Source organism: Balaenoptera physalus (genome assembly GCF_965194825.1).
Source record: "Balaenoptera physalus genome assembly, chromosome: 3".
Taxonomy (NCBI): Eukaryota; Metazoa; Chordata; class Mammalia; order Artiodactyla; family Balaenopteridae; genus Balaenoptera; species Balaenoptera physalus.
Window position 1 is genome coordinate 126,571,526 of NC_138890.1, and position 23,409 is coordinate 126,594,934.

Consider the following 23,409-nt stretch of genomic DNA (forward strand, 5'->3'; position numbering starts at 1 on the left):
GCTCCTGGCAACCTCTAATCTACTTTCTGTCTCTATGAATTTGCCTGTTCTAAGATATCTCACAGAAGTGGGATCATGCAGTATTCATCCTTTTATGTTTGGCTTATTTCACTTAACATAATGTTTTCAAGGTTCACTGTTACTGCATGATGTATCAAAACTTCATTCCTTTCCATGGCTGAATAATATTCCATTGTATGTATATACCATATTTTTTTAATCCATTAATTTGTTCTTAGATAATTGGGTTGTTTCCATCTGTTGGCTATAGTGAATAATGCTGCATTGAACACTGGCATACAAGTATCTGTTTGAGTCCCTGTTTTCAATTCCTTTGGGTATATACCCAAGAGTAGAACTGTTATGTCACATGGTGATTCTATGTTTAGCATTTTGAGAAAACTCCAGACTGTTTTTTTTTTCCAGTGCAATATGTCATTTTGCATCCCTGCTAGCAATGCACAAGGGTTCCAATTTCTCCACATCCTTGCCAACATTTGTTATTTTGTTTTTTTAAAAATTACAGTCATTATAGTAGGTGTGAATCTCATTGTGGTTTTGATTTGCATTAATTCTCCTAATGACTAACGATGTTGTGTATCTTTTCATGTGTTTATTGGCTATTTGTATATACTCTTTGGAAGAATGTCTATTGAAGTCCATTGCCCATTTTTTAACTGGGTTGTTCTGTCTTCTTGAGTTCTTTATATGTTCTGGGTACTAAACCATTATCAGATATAATTTGCAAACATTTTCTCCCATTATGTGGGTTGTATTTTTACCTTCTTGATAATTTCCTTTTGATGCACAAAATTTTTAATTTTGATGAAGTTCAATTTATTTATTTGCTTATGCTTTTGGTGTCATATCTAAGAATCTGTTTGGTCATGAAGATTTACCCCTATATTTTCTTTTAAGAGTTTTATGTTTAATACTTAGGCCACTGATCCATTCTGAGTTAATTTTTGTACAAAGTATAAGGTAGGGGGTCCAATTTTATTCTTGTGCATGTGGAAATCCAGTTGTCCTAGCATTATCTGTTGAAGAGACTATTCTTTCCCCCATTGAATGGCCTTAGCACCCTTTCCAAAAATCAAGTGGCCATAGACATATGGGTTTATTTCTAGAGTTACTATTCCATTTCTATTCCATATCCTTTTGCTAGTATCATACTGTTTTGATTCCTGTAGTAAGTTTTGAAATAGAAAGTGTGATTCTACCACATTGTGCTGCTTTTTCAAAATTTTTTTTTGTTTACTCAGGGCCCCTTGATATTAAGGACCAGGTTTTCCATTTCTACAAAATGGGCTATAGTAATTTTGATAGGTATTGCATTGAATCTACTGATAGCTGTAGCTAGTACTGATATCTTAACAATATTAAGTCTTCTAATCCATGGACACAGGATATCTTTCCATTTATTTAGGTCTTTAATTTCTTTCAGTTATGTTTTATAGTTCTCACTATACAAGTAACCATCCTTGGTTAAATTTTTTCCTAGTTATTTATTCTTTTAGATGCTGTTGTAAATGAAACTGCTTTCTTAATATCCTTTTCAGATTGTTCTCTGTTGGTGAACACAACTGAGTGCTGTGTGTTGATGCTGTAACCTGAAACTTTGCTGGATATTTTATTAGTTCTAGTAGCTTTCTCTTAGATTCTTTGGGATTTTCTATATATAAGTTTACTTCTACCTTTCCAATTTGGATTCCTTTTATTTCTTGTTCTTATCTAACTGTTCTGGCTAGAATTTCTAGAGCAGTGTTGAATAGCAGTGGTTAAAGCAGGCATCCTTGTCTTGTTCTTAATCTTAGGGGGAAAGTTTTCAGTCTTTCACACTGAGTTTGATGTTACCTGTGAGTTTTATTTTTATAAATGCCTGTTGTCATGTTGAGGAAGTTCCTTTCTATTCCTAGTATTCTGAATTTTTTGTAAAAAAGGTGCTTGACTTTGTCAAATGCCTTTATGCATTCTATTAATATGGTATAATATGGTATATAATATATGGTATATTAATCAAAATATTGATTTTCTTATGTTAGACCACCCTAGCATACTTGGAATAAATACCATTTGGTCATACTGTACAATCAGTTTCCTAGTAATTTTTGAAGGATTTTGCATCTACATTTATAAGGGACATTGGTCTGTAATCTTTTTTTGTGATGTCTTTATATGGCTTTAATATTGGGGCAATGCTGGCCTCATAGAATGAGTTAGGAAGTATTCCCTTCTCTTCAATTTCTTGCAAGAGTTTAACAAAGATTGGGGTTACTTCTTTAAATTTTGGTAGAATTCACCAGTGATGTCATTTGGTCCCTGCCTTTTTGGGAGGTTTTTGATTACTGATTCAAGTACTTTATTTGTTATAAGTGTGTTGAGATTTTCTATTTATTCTTAAGAAGTTTAGATAATTTGTGTTCCTAGAAATTTGTCTATTCTATCTAGGTTATCTAATTTGTTGTCATACAATTGCTCATAGTATTCTCGTATACTATTTTTTTTTTCTGTAAGGTTGGTAGTGAAGCCTCTACTTTTTTTTCTGAGTCTAGTTATTTATTTGCATCTTCTTTTTTCTTTGTCGGTCTAGCTAAAGGGTTGCCAACTCTTTTGATATTTTAAAAGAACCAACTTTTGGTTTTGTTGATTTTTCTCCATTGTTTTTCTATTCTGTATTTCATTTACTGCCATTCTAATCTTTATTATTTCCTTACTTCTGCTAGTTTTAGGTTTAGATTGCTCCTCTTTTTCTAGTTCCTCAAGGTATAAAATTATGTTATTGGTTTGAGGATTTTTTTCTTTTAATGTAGGCATTTATAGCTATAAATTTTCCTCTGAGCACTGCTTTTGCTATATCTCATAAGTTTTGGTATGTTGTTTATTTTTCATTCATCTTGATGTATTTCATTTTTTTCTCCAGTTTTTTAAATTGAATATATTTGACATATGACATCATATAAATTTAAGGTATCAGTTTGATACATCTATACATTTTAATATGATTGCCACTGCAGCAATACTTAGTACATCTATCACATTGCATAATTATCCCTTTTTTCAGTGTTTGAGATAATTTTTAGTCTCTCAGCAAGTTTGATGATTGTAGTACAATATTGTTGTCTATATTAATTATGCTGTGCATTAGATCTCTATGGCTTATTTACTACTTGTTGCAAGTTTGGACCCTTAAACAACTTCAATCTTATTCCTCCACATCCCCACTACCCCTTGGTAACCATCATTTTACTGTTTTTTATGAGTTTTTCTTTTTTAGAGTCCACATATAAGTCAAATTATACAGTATTTGGTCTTTTTCTGTCTGACTTATCTCAGTTGGTATAGTTTCCTCAAGGTCCATCCATGTTGTCACAAATGGAAGGATATCTTCCTTTCTCATGGCTGAATATAATTCCATTGTATATACACACCACATCTTTTTTATCCATTCATCCATTGATGGACATTTAGGTTTCCATATCTTGACTATTGTGAATAATGCTGCAATAAAAATGGGTATACATATATATCTTCAAAATCCTGTTTTCATTTCCTTTAGGTATATACCCAGAAGTGGAATTGCTGGATCATATGGTAGATTTTTAATGTTTTGAGGAACCTTCATATTGTTTTCCATAGTGGTTGGACAAATCTACATTCCCACCAACAGTGTATAAAAGTTCTCCTTTCATCATATCCCCACAAGCATCTGTTGTCTTCTGTCTTCTTGAGGATAGTCATTCTATATAACAGGTATGAAGTGATATCTCATAGTTTTGATTTGCATTTCCATGATGATTAGTGATGTTAAGCATCTTTTCATGTGACTGTTGGCTATTCTGATGTCCTCTTTGGAAAAAATGTCTATTTAGTTCCATGCAGTTTTTAATTGGATTGTTTATCTTTTTGTTATTAAGTTGTACGAGTTCCTTATATAGTTTGGATTTTAACCCCTTGCAAAATTGGCTTGCAAAATTTTTCTCCCATTCTGTAGGTTATCTAATTTTGTTAATTGTTCTTTTGCTGTGCAGAAGCTTTTAAGTTTGATGGTGTTCCATCTGTTGATGTTTGCTTTTGCTGTCTGTGCTTTTGGCATCATATCAGAAAATCATTACCTAGACCAATGTTGAGGAACTTCTTCCTTATGTTGTCTTCTAGTTTTTATGGTATCAGATCTTATGTTTAAGTCTTTGATTCATTTTGAGTTAATATTTGTGAGTGGTATGAGACAGTGGTCCAAATTCATTATTCTGCATGTGTTTCTCCAGTTTTCCCAGCACCTTTTCCCATTGGGTGTTCTTGGCTCCCTTGTTGAATATTAGTCTACTGTATATGCTAGGATTTGATTCTGGGCTCTCTATTCCATTCCATTGTTCTATGTGTATATTTCTGTGCCAGTACCATACTTTTAAAAAATTACTATCGCTTTATAGTATAGTTGGAAATCCAGAAGCATGATACCTCCAACGTTATTTTTCCTCAAGATTGCTTTGGTTACTCAGAGTCTTTTGTGGTTTCACACAAATTTCAGGATTGTTTCTTCTATTTCTGTTAAGAGTGCCTTTGGTATTTGATGAGTATTGCATTGAATCTGTAGATGTTATTGGGTAGTATGAACATTTTAACAACATTAATTCTTCCAATCCATGAACATAGGATGTCTTTCCATTTTTTTTGAGCCTTCTTCAATTTCTTTAATCAAAGTCTTATAGTTTTCATAGTATATATCTTTCATTACCTTGGTTAAATTTGTTCCTAAGTATTTTCTTGTTTTTGATGCTGTTGTGAATGGGATAGTGTTATTTCTTTTCCAGATGTTTCATCATTAGTGTGAAGGAATGCAACTGAATTCTGTATGTTGATTTTGTATCCTGCTACTTTACTGAAATAATTGATTAGTTCCAACAGTTTTTGATTGACTCTTTGGGATTTTCTATATATAATATCATATTAGAAATCATGTATCAGCAAATAGCAACAATTTTACTTCTTTCTTTCCAGTTTGGATGCCTTTAATTTGTTTGTCTTGTCTAACTGCTCTAGCTAGGACTTCCAGTACTATACTGAATAGGAGTGCTGAGAGTGGGCATCCTTGTCTTGTTTCTGATCTTAGAGGAAAAGCTTTCAATTTTCTCCATTGAGTGTAATGTTAGCTGTGGGACTGTCATAAATGGCCCTTATTATGTTTTGGTTCATTCCCTCTATACCTAATTTGTTGAGATTTTAAAAATCATGAATGGATGTTAAATTTCATCAAATGTGATGATCATGTGATTTTAATGTTTGATTTTGTTAATGTGATATATTCCATTTATTGATTGCATATGTTGAGCCATTCTTGCATCCCAAAGATAAATCCCACTGATCATGATGTATAATCCTTTTAATGTGTTGTTGAATTTTGTTTGCTACTATTTTGTTGAGAATTTTTGAATCTATATTCATCAGGGGTACTGGCCTATAGCATTCTTTTTTTTTTTATGGTACTCTTATCATCTGGTTTTGGTATCAGGGTAATACTGGCCTTGTAAAATGAATTTGGATGTGTTCCCTCCTCCCAATATTTTGGAAGAGTTTGAAGAAGACTGGTATTCTTCTTAAAATGTTTGGTAGAATTTGCCAGTGAAGCTGTCTGGTCCTAGGGTTTTTTGTGTTGGGAGGTTTTTGATTACTGATTCAATCTCTTTATTCCTTATTGGTCTGTTCAGATTTTGTATTTCTCCCTGATTCAGCCTTGAAAGGTCATGTGTTTGTAGAAATGTATGCATTTCTTCTAGGTTTTGTAATCTCTTATGATCCCATTATTTCTGTAGAATCAACTATAATATCTCCCCTTTCATTTATAATTTTATTTGAGTCTTCTCTTTTTTTTTCTTGGTAAATGTAGTTACAATTTTGTCAATTTTGAAGAACCAGCTCTTGGTTTTCTTGATCCTATTGTTTTTTCTGGCCCCTATTTCATTTATTTCTGCTTTGATCTTTATTACTTCCTTCTTCTGCTTACTTTGGGCAAAATTTTTTCTTTTTCTAATTCCTTGAGGTATAAAGTTAGATTGTTTATTTGTGATCTTTCTTAATATATGCATTTATTGCTATAAACTTTCCTCTGAGACTGCTTTTGCTGTATCCCACAAGGCCTATGTTGGATTTTCATTTGTTTTAAAATAGTTTATTTATCTTTTGATTTCTTCTTGACCCACTGGTTGTTCAGAATGTATTGTTCAGTTTCCACATATTCGTAGATCTTCTCTTGATTTCTAGTTTCATACCACTGTGATCACAAAAGATAGTTGGTATGATTTCAGTCTTCTTAAATTTGCTAAGATTTGTTTTGTTTCCTATCATATGATCTAACCTGGAGAATATTCTGTATGTACTTGAGAAAGATGTATATTTTGCTCCATTTGGATGGAATATTATTTATATATATATATATGTATGTGTGTTTTATATATATATATAATATTCCATTTGTTCTAAAGTGTGGTTAACATTTCAACATATCCTTGTTGATTTTCTGTCTGGATGACCTATGCATTGTCAATAGTGGGGTACTGAAGGACCCTACTATTATTGTATTGTTGTCTATTTCTCTCTTAAGATCTGTTAGTATTTGCATAGTATATTTCACTGCTCAGGTGTTGGGAGCATATATATATTTATGACTGTTGTATCTTCTTGAGTATTGACCTCTTTATCATTATATAATGACATTCTTTGTCTCTTGTTGCCATTTTTGGCTTGAAGTCAACTTTGTCTGATATAAATATGGCTACACCCACTTTATTTTGGTTATTGCTTGCTTGGAAGGTCATCTTCTATCCTTAGAGTCTATGTCTGTAGTTAGAGCTGAAATGAGTCTCTTGTGGGCAGCATAGAGTTGGGTCTTGTATTTTTACCTGTGCCTTTTGATTGGTGAGTTCAACACATTTACATTTAGGGTGATTATTGATATGCAAGCACTTGATACTGCCATTTTATCTTTCGACTTCTGGTTATTTTGTATCTCCATTATTTTCTTTTTCCTTCTGCTTCTCTTTATGTTTGTATATTGGTGGTTTTCAGTGATCAGTTTTTCAGTCTCCCCCTTTTTTACATTTTGTATCTCTATTCCACATTTCTGCTTTGTGGTTACCATGAGGCTTATATAAAATATCTCATAGATAAAATTGTCCTTTTTCTGCTGATAGCAACTTATCTTTTTTCAGCTATAAATGTTCTTCCTTTTTACTCCTCCCCTTTTTATATTTTTGATATCACAAATTACCTCTTTTTGTGCTGTGAATTCATTAACAAATTGTAGTAGCTATACATATTTTAATGCTCTTTTCCCTTAACTTTTATGGTAGAATTAAGTGCTTAACATACTATTCTAACATACAGTTTTCTAATTCTATCACAATTATCAGAGTTTTGTGTACTTTTTTTTTTTAATGTTTCCCTAATTAGCATCTATTCACTTCAGCTTGAAGTACTCCTTTTAACGTTTCTTGCAAGGTAGGTCAAGTGGTGGCAAACTCCCTCAGCTTCTGTTTGTCTGGGAAACTCTTTATTACTCCTTCATATCTGAAGGACAACTTTGCTGGATAGAGTATTCTTGGCTGGAAATTGTATATTTTAATACTTTGAATATCTCATCCCACTCTCTCCTGGCCTGTAGAGTTTCTTCTGAGAAATTCACTGATAGCCTAATGAGGGTTCCTTGGTAGGTTACTTTCCTTTTTCCCCGGGCTGCCATTAAAATTCTTTATCATTGACGTTTTACAGTTTCATTATAATGTCTTGAAAAAGGTCTTTTTGCATTGAGATAATGAAGTGTTCTGTTAGGTTTGTGGACTTGTATGTTTAATTACTTCCCAGGCTTGGGAAGTCTCAGCTATTATTATTTTTTTTAAATAAACCCTCTGCCCCTCCTCCCATTCTTCTTCTGGCATACCTATTATTATTACTATGGCTTTCCTAATGGAGTCTCATAATTCTTGTAGGGTTTCTTCACTTTTTAGAAATCTTAGTTCTCTCTCCTCTTCTACCTGAATCATTTCTAAATTCCTATCCTCCAGATCGCTAATTAATTCTCTCTTCCATCTGATCTGCTCTATTTTTAATACTTTCTAATGCATTCTTCATCTCATTTATTGAGTTCTTTAGCACCAGAATTTCTGTTTGTTTGGTTCTTTTTTTTTTTTTAATAATTTCAATTTCTTTGGTAAAATGCTCCTCCTGTATGTTAATTTTATTCCTGCATTCAATGAATTTGCTTTTCTGAGTTTTCTTTCAGATTGTTCAATTTCTTCATAACAGCTACTTGGAATATTGCAATCTAACTCATAAAGAATTCAATGTCTTTGAGTTTAGTTGCTGGATATTTGTCATTTTCTTTTTGAGATGCCAAATTACCATGATTTTTCACAGTGTTTGATGAAATGTGCCTCTGTCATCACATTTGAAGTAGTAAACACCACCTTTCTTATTTTGGAAGGTTTTGTTTACTTTAAGTCTAACAAACAGTTAAACAGATTGGCAATTAGAAACCTTTCTTTGTTTTCCAGAAGGTGGACTACAGCACAAATTTTCAGTTTCTTTTACCAGAGCTGATGTGCTGCTAAAGTTGGGAGCATGTGCATAAAAATGCTGGCATAAAAAGAAAAAAAGCGGGTGGCAGAGTGTAGGGAGGTATGGGCTTGGTGTCTGGGGCTTTGGGTGTGCCCATGGCCCAGTAGGGAGATCTTAGAGTTAAGAAGTCTCAGAGGTCGATGGGTTGACCTCTTACTGAAATCCTGGGGCAGACAGCAGGAAATGTGTCCCTTCAGTGCTCTTTGTGTGTCTTCTTCCCTCTTCTATGACCTCCCCCAGTCATGGAGGTCCCTCCTCAGAAAGAGCACTGTGTTCTGTCCAGCTGCAGCCTGTGTGGCCTGGCAGACTTTCACTCACCACTCTCTCTTTCCGCCTCCTATTAGAGAAGTCACTCCTGCCAGGTGCTGCTGCTGTCACTGTCCCTCTTGGCTTTGTAGCCTTTTCCAAGTCCAATCCACCCACTTTCGGATGCACAGATGGATAGATCTCATGTGTGTCCTAGTGTCCTGTGCAGAGAGGCATTTTTGCTCACTAACAGATCTCCAAAGAGTTCTAAATTAAAGGGGAGATTAAAAAAAGGAACAACTCACACCACCATGATGGTGACATCACTCCATCATGAGGTATCCTCTAATTTCCTTTGCACTTTATTCTTTGACCCACTGTTTGTTTAAAGTGTGTTATTTAATCCCTATTTGTGAGCTTTTCAAGTTTCCTTCTTCATTGATTTCTAGCTTATTTAATTGTGGTTGATAAGATACTTTGTATGATTTCAAATCTTTTAAAATTTATCAAGACATGTCTTGTGGCAGTACCACGTCTTCTTTATTTTTGTAACTGATCAATTTAAGTACAAAAAATAAATTTGATTTACTTGTTTTTTTCCCTTTAATTTTGGAGGACTATAATACTTGCCATTAAGGTATGTAATTTATGATAATTATATTTACATTTTTGTACATAAATTATGGGTTTATATTATCCTATTTCTAATTGGCTACAGTTGGGCTAAATGTGGTACATTTTATTTATGATGCCAGGATAAATACATAATAAACAAACACCAGAAAACCATTTGTCTATTAAAAAGCAAACAATCATTACATAATCAATCATTTAGATACTAGTTTTGAGTGAGTGGTTGTTTGTCTAAGATTTAGATAAATATAATCCCTAATTAATTTTTGTCTATTTTATTTTAAACAAAAAGTATTATATAAAATGTATGTTCAATTAGATGTTATAATGCAATCATTTACACTCAAAATTAAGAATATTTTCCACCTAACAAGATTTAATGGTTTTCTTTTGTAAAAAATATACAATCCGTTATTTATTTTCCTTTATTTATAATAACATGGAATTCAGAATAACTAGATCTTATCAATGAGTCTATTTGTAGTTACACACTGTAATGCTAAAAACTGAGGTTCAGTGGTAAATTTTTTACAGTATATTTATTCAGTTTGGAGATTTTAACCTAATATCCAGCATATTACAAAGGTATCTCTTGTCAGGAAATATTTCAAAGAGCCTCATTTAGGTTGTGAAACAGTGTACTGGATCATTTTAATTATCAGTAAGTCCTTCAGGATAGATATGTTCTCCAATTTACAAATTGAAAATACAAAAAGGGCTTGAGGCTTTGACAGTTTATTGGTTTGCCACGGGTCACATCATAAGTGATGGATCTGGATCATAAAGCCAGTTCCTGTTTATATACCTATGACAGTACATTAAATTCCAGATATTTCAAAATGTAAGACAATGCAAAATTCTCTCATTAGCTTGACATTTTATACTGAAACTATTTCAAGCAAACTGCCTTTTGAGAAGATAATTATTTTTTAAATAATTTTATCTATTTTTGCTGGATATATAAATATATCCCACCTTATTTTAAAAATCTTTTCTTTGACACTAAAATACTGAGCAACCTGATTAGTTAGAAGACAGTGAGGTAGTCGTCAACCAAAATGGCAACACAGGAGATTCCTGAGCTCTCCTACTCCCACAGACAAAATGAATGTAGAGCTACACATGGAGAAATTCCCTCTGAAAGAGAGAGATCCGGAAAGTAGCTGAGTGATCCTATACATCAGATGAATGAAAAAATAGCCACAGTGAATTGGGTAGGAAAGGTTGAGGCACACTCTTGCCATAAACCCCACCCCTTACACAGTGCTGTATAATTGGGGATGAACCTCCGACTCCCAGCTTCTCCCTGAGGAGCAAAGGATTTGGACCCTATAGCTAGTATTCCAACATTTAAGACTCTCAGTAGAGGGAGTTTCAAAACACCTACCTCAGAAATCTAACTGGGCTTGGGTCCATGAGAACCACAAGATGACAGCAAACAAACAAAGAAGCAATTCTTAATGGGCATACTAGAACTCCCATGGCTAACTGACTGCAGAGGGATCAGGCAAAATCACTCACACACCAGTCTTTCCCTGAGAGAAGTTTATCTGCATACTTTAAAAGCTTCTGCCTCAGGGCCAGGCTTCTAATTTAGATGGCTCTAGGGTCTGGCCTGCATCCTCCCAAGAGACTGGGGAAGCCAGGGGATACCTCTCCTGCCTTCTCTGTCCAGCCTGATACAAGTCACCAGTACTTACTTGGAAGAAGCATGTAAACACATCTGCACCTCAGATTTTATGGCTGCCAAACAAGGTATGGGTCCCCAGATCACCTGACTCTGATAGCTAAAGGGCTTCCATTCATAAGTCCCACAGAACTGTGGCAAACAAAGAAGCAATTCTTTTTTTTTTTTTTCAAGGAGTTGAGGCCATTTAATTGATTTTTGCTTTGAAAACTTTACATCATTGTTAGAAGAAATTATTTAAAAAATTTTTCTCCAATTCCATCTTCCGATACAAAGTTAGTTTTTGTACTTTCTCCTAATTTTGGGCAATAGGTAGACATAATTTTTATTTTTTAACATGAAATCTATAATTTTGTTTACAAATAATAATTGGTTTACAAATAATTTTGTTCCACTCTTTTTTTACATATCTTGAAAACACATTTCCCTGCCTTCTCATAGTCTTTTTAAAAATATTTATTTATTTATTTGGCTGCATCGGATCTTAGCTGCAGCACGCGGGCTCTTAGTTATGGCATGCGGGAACTAGTTCCCTGGCCAGGGATCACACCCAGGCGCCCTGCATTGGGAGCGTGGAGCAAAGAAGCAATTCTTAACTGTCTATCCCACCAGGGCTCAGTGCAGATGAAGCAGGCAGAACAGCCTCTCAGTTTTTTCCTGAAAGGGGTTTATCTACATATTTTAAAAGCTGCCACTTGAGAGCCTGGCTTCTAAGTTGGTAGGCATCTAGGGGCAGCTGTGATCCTCGCTAGAGACCAGAGAAGTTGGTGGATATCCCTCCCACCTTCTCTCTCTAGCTCACTCCAATAATGAAACCAAGTTGCCAGTATCTCCCTAGAAGGAGCTTGTAAACACATCTGGGGTACCCCAGGTTTTGTGGCTGCCACTGAAAGATGGGCCCCAGATTGCTTGGCTCTAGTAGCCAATGGGATTTTCATTCACAAGTTCCACAGGACTGTGTAAAATAAAGAAACAGTTCTTAATGGACCAAGGAGCACCACCCCTCCCCCTTGGCTATAAACCTGGGCCCATTATAGAGGGAGCAGGGGAAAATGTCCATTTCCCACTTTCTCCCTGGAAGAGGCTTAACTACTTACTTTCCCAGCTGCTGCTTGAGGGACCACCTTCAATCAAGCTGCATCTAAATGCTGACTGTGATCTTCCCCTTTGGGACATTGATGGGTCTTGATACACCCTCAGCTACTGGGAGCCACTAAAAATAAAGGAGGAGGCATGGACAATCACAAAAATTTAGGACACAACTAGGTGCTTGGGCTGGGCTGATAGATAAGGTTCATCTCCTAATTGAGACAACTCTGTCAAGACTGGGAGAGGTGTCTATTTTATCTACTGCACAAAAACCGAAATAGAAAGTCAAGGAAAATGAAGAAATAGGAGTATATTCCAAACAAAAGGACAGGATAAATTTATATAAACACATCTTAGTGAAACATAAAAGAAGTTTACCTGATGGTTCAAAATAATGGATACAAAGATGCTCACTGAGGTTAGGACAGCAATGCATGAACAAAGTGAGAATTTGAACAAAGAGAAAAAATATTTTTTAAAGTACCAAACAGAAATCACATAGCTGATATCAATAATTGAACTAAAAAATTCAATAGAGAGGGTTCAAGCAGACTAGATCAAATGGAAAAAAGGACGAGCAAAGTAGAAGACAGGGCAATGGAATTCATTTAATTAGAGGAACAAAAAGAAAAAAAAAGATTGAAAAAGAGTGAAGATATCTTAAGGTACTTATGGGACACCATCAAATGGACCAATGTACACATTATAAGAGTCCCATAAGGAGAAGAGAGAAAGGGGCAGATAATTTATTTGAAGCAGTAATAGCTGAAAACTTCCTTATCCTGGGGGAAAGGAAACAGACATCCAGGTCCAGGAAGCAGAAAGAATCACAAATGAGATCAACCCAAAGAGGTCCATGCCAAGACACATTGTAATTAAAATGTCAAAAATTAGAGAAAAGCAGCAAGAGAAAAGCAACTACTTATATCCAATGGAAATCCCGTAAGATGGTTAGCTGACTTTTCAGTAGAAACTTTGCAGGCCAGAATGATATATTCAAAGTGAGGAAAGGAAAAACCTACAGCCAAGAATAGTCTACCCAACAAGGTTATTATTCAGATTTGTAGGAGAGGTAAAGAGTTTTACAGACAAGCCAAAGGTAAAAAAGTTCAGCACCACTAAACCAGTTTAATGAGAAATGTTAAAGCATCCTCTTTAAGCAGAAAAAAGAGACCAAAACTAGGAATATGAAAATTATGAAAGGAAAAATCTCATTGGTAAAGACAAATATACAATAATAGTGGTAGATTAACCACTTATAAAGCTAACAGGAAAGCTAAAAGTCAAACAGCAAAATCATCTATAACCACAATAAGTAGTTAAGGGATACACAAAACAAAAAATTGTAAAATATGTCAAAAACAAATGTGGGTGGAAGGAGTAAAAAAGAGAATTGTTAGAATGCTTTAAAGAATAAGAGATCTTCAACTTAAAATAATCGTGTGTGTGTGTATGTGTATATATATATACACATACACACACACACACGCACACCCGTATGTATATATATGAACCTCATGGTAACCACAAACCCAAAAAACCTATAATAGATACACACAAAAGAAAAAAGAAATCCAAACATAGTTATCAAATAACAAGGGAAGAGAGCAAAAGAAGTTAGAAATAAATAAGAACTACAAAACACCCAGATAACACTTAACAAAATGGGAATAAATGCATAAACTTTAAACTTTAAATGGACTAAATGCTTCAATCAAAAGACATAGAGTGGGGCTTCCCTGGTGGCGCAGTGGTTGAGAGTCTGCCTGCCAATGCAGGGGACACGGGTTCGAGCCCTGGTCTGGGAATATCCCACATGCCGCGGAGCAACTAGACCTGTGAGCCACAACTACTGAGCCTGCGCGTCTGGAGCCTGTGCTCCGCAACAGGAGAGGCCGCGACAGTGAGAGGCCCATGCACCACAATGAAGAAGAGTGGCCCCCGCTTGCCGCAACCAGAGAAAGCCCTCACAAAGAAACGAAGACCCAATACAGCCAATAAATAAATAAATAAATAAATAAATAAATTAATTAATTAATTAAAAAAAAAGACAGAGTGGCTGAATGGATTAAAAAAATGAGACTCATATATATGCTGCCTACAAGAGACACACTTCAGATCTAAAGACACACACAGATTGAAAATGAGGGGCTGGAAAAAACTATTCCATGCAAATGGAAATGAAAAGAAAGCAGGGGTAGCAATACTCATATCAGACAAAATAGACTTTAAAATAAAGACTGTCATAACAGACAAGAAGGACATTAAGTAATGATAAAGGTATCAATCCAACAAGAAGATATAACAATTGTAAATATATATACACCCAACATAGGAGCATCTAAATATATAAAGCAAGTATTAATTGTAGGTGACTTTAACATCCCACTTACATCGATGGAAAGATTATCCAGATATAAAATCAATCAGGAAACACTAGCTTTAAATGGCACATTAGACCAGATAGACTTAATAGATACCTAGAGAACATTCCATCCAAAACCAGCAACATACACATTCTTTTGAAGTACACATGGAACTTTCTCCAGAATACACTGCATGCTAGGCCAAAAAACAAGCCTCAATACATTTAAGAAGACAGAAATCATATCAAGCGTCTTTTCCATCCACAATGGTATGAGACTAAAAATGAAATATCTGAAAAAAAACCCCTACAAACAAACAAACATATGTAGGCTAAACCATATGGTACTATATAACAAGTGAGTCACTGAAGAAATCAAAGAGGAAATAAAAAAAATACCTGCATACAAATGACAATGAAGACACAATGATTCAAAATCTATGACAGGCAGCAAAAGCAGTTCTAAGAGGGAATTTTATAGCAATACAAGCCTATCTCAGGAATCAAGAAAAATCTCAACCTAAACTTACACCTAAAGGAACTAGAAAAAGAACAAATAAAAAAACAAAGTTAGTAGAAGGAAGGAAAGAATAAAGATCAGAGCAGAAATAAATGAAACACAGACTAAAACAACAGTAGAAAAGATCAATGAAACTAAAAGCTGGTTCTCTAAAAAGAAACAAAATTCATGAACATTTAGTCAGCTGCATTAAGAAAAAGAGAAGGCCCAAATAAATAAAATCAGAAATGAGAGAGAAGTTAAAACACAACAGAAATACAAAGGATCAAAAGGGATTACTATCACAATTATATGCCAATAAAATGAATAACCTAGAAGAAATGGATAAATTCATAGAAACATACAGTTTCCCAAGACTAAATCAGAATGAAACACAAAATATGAACAGACCAAATGCCAGTCATGAAATTGAATCACTAATTTAAAAACTCTCAACAAACAAAAGTCCAGTATCAGAAAGCTTCACAGGCAAATTCTACCAAACATTAAAGAGGAATTAATGCCTATCTTTCTCAAACTCTTCCAAACTCATTTTACTAGGCCAGCATTACCCTGATACAAAAGCCAGACAAAGACACCACAAGAAAATTATGGGTCAATATCCCTGATGAATAAAGATTAAAAAATCCTCAACAAAATGCTAGCAAATCAAATCCAATAATTACAAGGATCAGAGAACACTATCAATTGGGATTTTTCCTAGCAATGCAAGAATGGTTCAGTATTCTCAAATTAGTCACTGTGATATGGCACATTAACTGAAGAATAGAAACCATATGATCATTCAATAGATGTTGTAACAGCTTTGACAAAATTCAACATCCATTTATTGAAAGAGCTCTCCACAAAGTGGGTATAGAGGAAACATACTTCAACATAATAAAGGCAACGATGAGGTATCACCTCACACCCATCAGAATGGTTATTATCAAAAAGATATCAACAAGTGTTGGCAAGGATGTGGAGTGAAGGAAACTCTCATGCACTGTTGGTACAAATGTAAATTGGTGCAACCTCTATGGAAAACAGTATGGAGGGTCCTTAAAAATTAGAAAGAGAAATACTATGTGGTCCAGCAATTCCAGTTCTGAGTATTTTTCCAAAGAAAATGAAAACACAATTCGAAAAGGTGTATGCACCCCTATGTTATTTGCAACATAATTCACAATAGCCAACATATGGAAGCAACCTATGTGCCCATAGGTAGATGAATAGATAAAGAAGATGTAGACACACACACACGCGCACGTGCACACATATACATACAATGGAATATTACTCAGCCATAAAAAGAATGGAATCTCACCATTTGTGACAACATGGATGAGCCTGGAGGGTATTATGCTAAGTGGAATAAGTCAGACAGAGAAAGTAAAATACCATATGATTTTACTTATATGTGGAATCGAAAAAAAAACAACAAATGAACAAAACAAAACAGAGACAGTCATTGATACAGAGAACAAATGTTTGCCAGAGGGGAGAGGGGATGGGGGAGGAGAGAAATAAGGTGAGGGAAAAAGAAGAGTTACAAACTTCCAGTTACAAAATAAATGAGTCATGAAAATGAAATGTACATCATGGGGAAAATAGTCAATAATAAGGTAATATCTTTGTATGGTGACATGGTAACTAGACTTATCTTGGTGATTAGATATTTCTATACATTACAAAATAATCACTATCTTGTGTGCCAGGAACTAACAGAGTGTTGCAGGTCCATCATACTTCAAAAAAGACCATATAAACCAACTCACAGAAAAAGAGATCAGAGTTGTGGTTACCAGAGAGGTAGTAGTTGAGGGGAGGGGGAATTGGATGAAGGTAGTCAAAAGGTACAAATGTCCGGTTATGAGATAAATAAGTACTAGGGATGTAATGTATAACATGATTTATATAATTAATACTGCTCTATATTATATCTGAAAGTTGTTGAGAGTAAATCCTAAGAGTTCTCATCACAAGGAAAAAAACTTTTCCCCTTATTTTCTATATATATTTGATGATGGAGGCTCACTAAACTTATTGAGGTAATCATTTCATGACTGATGTATGTCAAATCATTATGCTGCATGCCTTAAACTTATACAGTGCTTTATGTCAATTATATCTCAATAAAACTGGAAGGAAAGAAATTAATAAACATATAACATTTTAAAAATAAATTTATTTATTTATTTATTTATGGCTGCTTTGGGTCTTCACTGCTGCATGCGGCTTTTCTCTAGTTGCGGCGAGTGGGGGCTACTCTTCATTGTGGTGCTCAGGCTTCTCATTGTGGTGGCTTCTCTTGTTGCGGAGCATGGGCTCTAGGCACATGGGCTTCAGTAGTTGTGGCACGCGGGCTCAGTAGTTTTGGTTCCTGGGCTCTAGAGCGCAGGCTCAGTAGTTGTGGCGCACGGGCTTAGGTGCTCCGCGGCATGTGGGATCTTCCCGGACCAGGGCTCGAACCCGTGTCTCCTGCATTGGCAGGCAGATTCTTAACCACTGCACCACCAGGGAAGCCCAATAAACATTTTTAAAAGACAATAAAATACATGATTATGTTGTAAGATCACACACACACACACACACACACACACACACACACACAATCTATGGTAGATACACAAAAAATAAAGACAAAGCAAGCAAAGCATACCACTACAGAAAATCATTACAAAGGAAAACTGTCATTCCTCAAATTACAAAGGAAGAGAATAAGAAAAATAAAGGAAAAAGAGAATAATGAAACAAACAGAAAATAACAAAATGGCAAAATAATAAGTCCATACCTATCAATAGTTACTTTAAATGTGAATGGACTAAATTCTTCAACAACAGAGAGTGTGTATTAAAAAAAAATCCAGGGACTTCCCTGGTAGTCCAGTGGTTAAGATTTCTCACTTCTACTGCCAGGGATACTGGTTTCATCCCTGGTCAGGGAACTAAGATCCTGCATGCCACCAAAAAAAAAAAAAAAAAAAATCCAACTATATGTTGCCAGCAAGAGGCTTACTTCAGCTTTAAAGACACACAGAGTCTTAAAATAAAAGATGGAAAAAGATACTTAATGCAAATTTTTAAAAAGCAGGGGTAGTCACACTTCTATTGGACAAAAGAGATGTTAAGTCAAAGACTGTAACAAGAAACAAAGAAGGTCGTCATATAATAATAAAGGGGCCAATTCATCAAGAGGATGCATTTGGCCCTCTATATCCATGGGTTTCGCATCTACAGACACAGAGTGCCCACCACATTCATTGAATTATGCCACTTTATTAAGGGACTTCAGTGTCGGCTCATTATAGTAACAGTGGGCGCTCCTGAAACCAATCTCTTATGGATACCAAGAATGACTGTATAATATTTGTATTTATGCATCCAACATAGGAATGCCTAAACATAAAAAGCAAATATTATGAGATCTGAAGGGAGAAACAGACAGCAATTTAATAATAGCCAGGAACCTTAAAACTCCACTTTCAAGAATGGAGAGATGATTTAGACAGATAATCAATAAGGAACGTTGGACTTAAACTACCCGTAAGGTCAGATGAACCTAAGACATATATACAGACCATTCCACCCAAAATGTAACAGAATACACATTCTTTATAAATGTAAATGAGGGGAGATTAACCAAGATGGCGGAGTAGAAGGATGTGCTCTCACTCCCTCTTGCGAGAGCACCAGAATCACAACTGGCTGCTGGACAATTATCGACAGGAAGACACTGGACTTCACCAAGGAGGATACCCCACATCCAAGGACAGAGGAGAAGCCACAGTGAGACGGTGGGAGGGGCACAATCAGAGTAAAATCAAAGCCCATAACTGCTGGGTGGGTGACTCACAGACTGGCAAACACTTATACCACAGAAGTACACCCACTGGAGTGAAGGTTCTGAGCCCAACATCAGGCTTCCCAACCTGGGGGTCCGGCAACGGGAGGAGGAATTCATAGAGAATCAGACTTTGAAGCCTAGTGGGAATTGATTGCAGGACTTCGACAGGACTGGGGGAAACAGAGACCCCACTCTTGGAGGGCACACATGGAACAGTGTGCGCATTGGGACCCGGGGGAAGGAGCAGTGACCCTGGGGGAGACAGAAGCAGACCTACCTGCTAGTGTTGGAGGGTCTCCTGCAGAGGCGGGGGCTGGCTCTGTTTCACCGTGGGGACAAGACACAGGCAGCGGAGGTTCTGGGAAGTACTCCTTGGCATGAGCCCTCCCAGAATCCGCCATTAGCCCCACCAAAGAGCCCAGGTAGCCTCCAGTGTTGGGTTGCCTCAGGCAAAACAACCAACAGGGAGGGAACCCAGCCCCACCCATCAACAGTCAAGTGGATTAAGGTTTTATGGAGCTCTGACTGCCACAGCAACAGTCAGCTCTACCCACCACCAGAGCCTCCCATCAAGCCTCTTAAGTAGCCTCAACCGCTAGAGGGCAGACAGCAGAAGCAAGAAAAACTACAATCCTGCAGCCAGTGGAACAAAAACCACACTTACAGCAAGATAGACAAGATGAAAAGGCAGAGGGCTATATACTAGATGAAGGAACAAGATAAAACCCCAGAAAAACAACTAAATGAAGTGGAGACAGGCAACCTTCCAGAAAAAGAATTCAGAATAGTGATAGTGAAGATGATCCAGGACCTCGGAATAAGAATGGAGGCAAAGATTGAAAAGATGCAAGAAATGATTAACAAAGACCTAGAAGAATTAAAGAACAAACAAACAGAGATGACCAATACAATAACTGAAATGAAAACTACACTAGAAGGAATCAATAGCAGAATAACTGAGGCAGAAGAACGGATAAGTGACCTGGAAGACAGAATGGTGGAATTCACTGCTGTGGAACAGACTAAAGAAAAAAGAATGAAAAGAAATGAAGACAGCCTAAGGGACCTCTGGGACAACATTAAACACAACAACATTCGCATTATAGGGGTCCCAGAAGGAGAAGAGAGAAAGGACCAGAGAAAATATTTGAAGAGATTATAGTTGAAAACTTCCCTAACATGGGAAAGGAAATAGCCACCCAAGTCCAGGAAGCGCAGAGAGTCCCACAAAGGATAAACCCAAGGAGAAACACGCCGAGACACATAGTAATCAAATTGGCAAAAATTAAAGACAAAGAAAAATTATTGAAAGCAGCAAGGGAAAAATGACAAATAACATACAAGGGAACTCCCATAAGGTTAACAGCTGATTTCTCAGCAGAAACTCTACAAGCCAGAAGGGAGTGGCATGATATACTTAAAGTGATGAAAGGGAAGAACCTACAACCAAGATTATTCTACCCGGCAAGGATCTCATTTAGATTTGATGGAGAAATCAAAAGCTTTACAGACAAGCAAAAGCTAAGAGAATTCAGCACCACCAAACCAGCTCTACAACAAATGCTAAAGGAACTTCTCTAAGTGGGAAACACAAGAGAAGAAAAGGATCTACAAAAACAAACCCAAAACAATTAAGAAAATGGTCGTAGGAACATACATATTGATAATTACCTTAAACGTGAATGGATTAAATGCTCCAACCAAAAGACACAGGCTTGCTGAATGGATACAAAACCAAGACCCATATATATGCTGTCTACAAGAGACCCACTTTAGACCTTGGGACACATACAGACTGAAAGTGAGGGGATGGAAAAAGATATTCCATGCAAATGGAAATCAAAAGAAAGCTGGAGTAGCTATACTCATATCAGATAAAATACACTTTAAAATAAAGAATGTTACAACAGACAAGGAAGGACACTACATAATGATCAGGGGATCAATCCAAGAAGAAGATATAACAATTATAAATATATATGCACCCAACGTAGGAGCACCTCAATACATAAGGCAACTGCTAACAGCTATAAAAGAGGAAATCGACAGTAACACAATAATAGTGGAGGACTTTAACACCTCACTTATACCAATGGACAGATCATCGAAAATGAAAATAAATAAGGAAACAGAAGCTTTAAATGACACAATAGACCAGATAGATTTAATTGATATTTATAGGACATTCCATCCAAAAACAGCAGATTACACATTCTTCTCAAGTGTGCATGGAACATTCTCCAGGATAGATCACATCTTGGGTCACAAATCAAGCCTCAGTAAATTTAAGAAAATTGAAATCATATCAAGCGTCTTTTCTGAGAACAACGCTATGAGATTAGAAATGAATTACAGGAAAAATAAACGTAAAAAAGACAAACACATGGAGGCTAAACAATACGTTACTAAATAACCAAGAGATCACTGAAGAAATCAAAGAGGAAATCAAAAAATACCTAGAGAAAAATGACAATGAAAACACGATGACCCAAAACCTATGGGATGCAGCAAAAGCAGTTCTAAGAGGGAAGTTTATAGCTATACAAGCCTACCTAAAGAAACAAGAAAAATCTCAAGTAAACAATCTAACCCTACACCTAAAGAAACTAGAGAAAGAAGAACAAACAAAACCCAAAGTTAGCAGAAGGAAAGAAATCATAAAGATCACAGCAGAAATAAATGAAATAGAAACAAGGAAAATAATAGCAAAGATCAATAAAACTAAAAGCTGGTTCTTTGAGAAGATAAACAAAATTGATAAGCCATTAGCCAGACTCATCAAGAAAAAGAGGGAGAGGACTCAAATCAGTAAAATCAGAAATGAAAAAGGAGAAGTTACAACAGACACCGCAGAAATACAAAGCATCCTAAGAGACTACTAAAAGCAACTCTATGCCAATAAAATGGAAAACCTGGAAGAAATGGACAAATTCTTAGAAAGGTATAACCTTCCAAGAGTGAACCAGGAAGAAACAGAAAATATGAACAGACCAACCACAAGTAATGAAATTGAAACTGTGATTAAAAATCTTCCAACAAACAAAAGTCCAGGACCAGATGGCTTCACAGGTGAATTCTATCAAACATTTAGAGAAGAGCTAACACCGATCCTTCTCAAACTCTTCCAAAAAATTGCAGAGGAAGGAACACTCCCAAACTCATTCTATGAGGCCATCAGCACCCTGATACCAAAACCAGACAAATACACTACAGAAAAAGAAAATTACAGACCAATATCACTGATGAATATAGATGCAAAAATCCTCAACAAAATATTAGCAAACAGAATCCAACAACACATTAAAAGGATCATACACCATGACCAAGTGGGATTTATGCCAGGGATGCAAAGATTCTTCAATATATGCAAATCAATCAATGTGATACACCATATTAACAAATTGAAGAATAAAAACTATATGATCATCTCAATAGATGCAGAAAAAGCTTTTGACAAAATTCAACACCCATTTATGATAAAAACTCTCCAGAAACTGGGCATAGAGGGAACCTATCTCAACATATTAAAGGCCATATACGACAAACCCACAGCAAACATCATTCTCAATGGTGAAAAGCTGAAAGCATTTCCTCTAAGATCAGGAACAAGACAAGGATGTCCACTCTCGCCACTATTATTCAACATAGTTTTTGGAAGTCTTAGCCACGACAATCAGAGAAGAAAAATAAATAAAAGAATACACATTGGAAAAGAAGAAGTAAAACTGTCACTGTTTGCAGATGACATGATACTATACATAGAGAATCCTAAAACTGCCACCAGAAAACTGCTAGAGCTAATTAATGAATTTGGTAAAGTTGCAGGATACAAAATTAATGCACAGAAATCTCTTGCATTCCTACACACTAATGATGAAAAATCTGAAAGAGAAATTATGGAAACACTCCCATTTACCATTGCAACAAAAAGAATAAAATACCTAGGAATAAACCTACCAAAGGAGACAAATGACCTGTATGCAGAAAACTATAAGGCACTGATGAAAGAAATTAAAGATGATACCAACAGATGGAGAGATATACCATGTTCTTGGATTGGAAGAATCAACATTGTGAAAATGACTCTACTACCCAAAGCAATCTACAGATTCAATGCAATCCCTATCAAATTACCAATGGCATTTTTTACGGAACTAGAACAAATCATCTTAAAATTTGTATGGAGACACAAAAGATCCCGAATAGCCAAAGCAGTCTTGAGGGAAAAAAACGGAGCTGGAGGAATCAGACTCCCTGACTTCAGACTATACTACAAAGCTACGGTAATCAAGACAATATGGTACTGGCACAAAAACAGAAACATAGATCAATGGAACAAGATAGAAAGCCCAGAGATAAACCCACACACCTATGGTCAAGTAATCTATGACAAAGGAGGAAAAGATATACAATGGAGAGAAGACAGTCTCTTC

General features: G+C 35.8%; 1 protein-coding gene across 9 annotated transcripts in view; it reads right to left on the reverse strand.

The window, feature by feature from the left end:
• Positions 1-23,409, reverse strand: part of RNF180 (ring finger protein 180) — a 302,738-nt gene that overhangs the window by 9,809 nt on the left and 269,520 nt on the right. The window contains exon 8 of one of the 9 annotated variants that reach the window (XR_014262246.1): positions 12,274-12,389. The exons of the other annotated variants lie outside the window; for them this stretch is intronic. The gene's annotated coding sequence lies outside the window, so the exon portion shown is untranslated. The remainder of the gene's footprint in view (positions 1-12,273; positions 12,390-23,409) is intronic. 9 annotated transcript variants of the gene reach the window in all.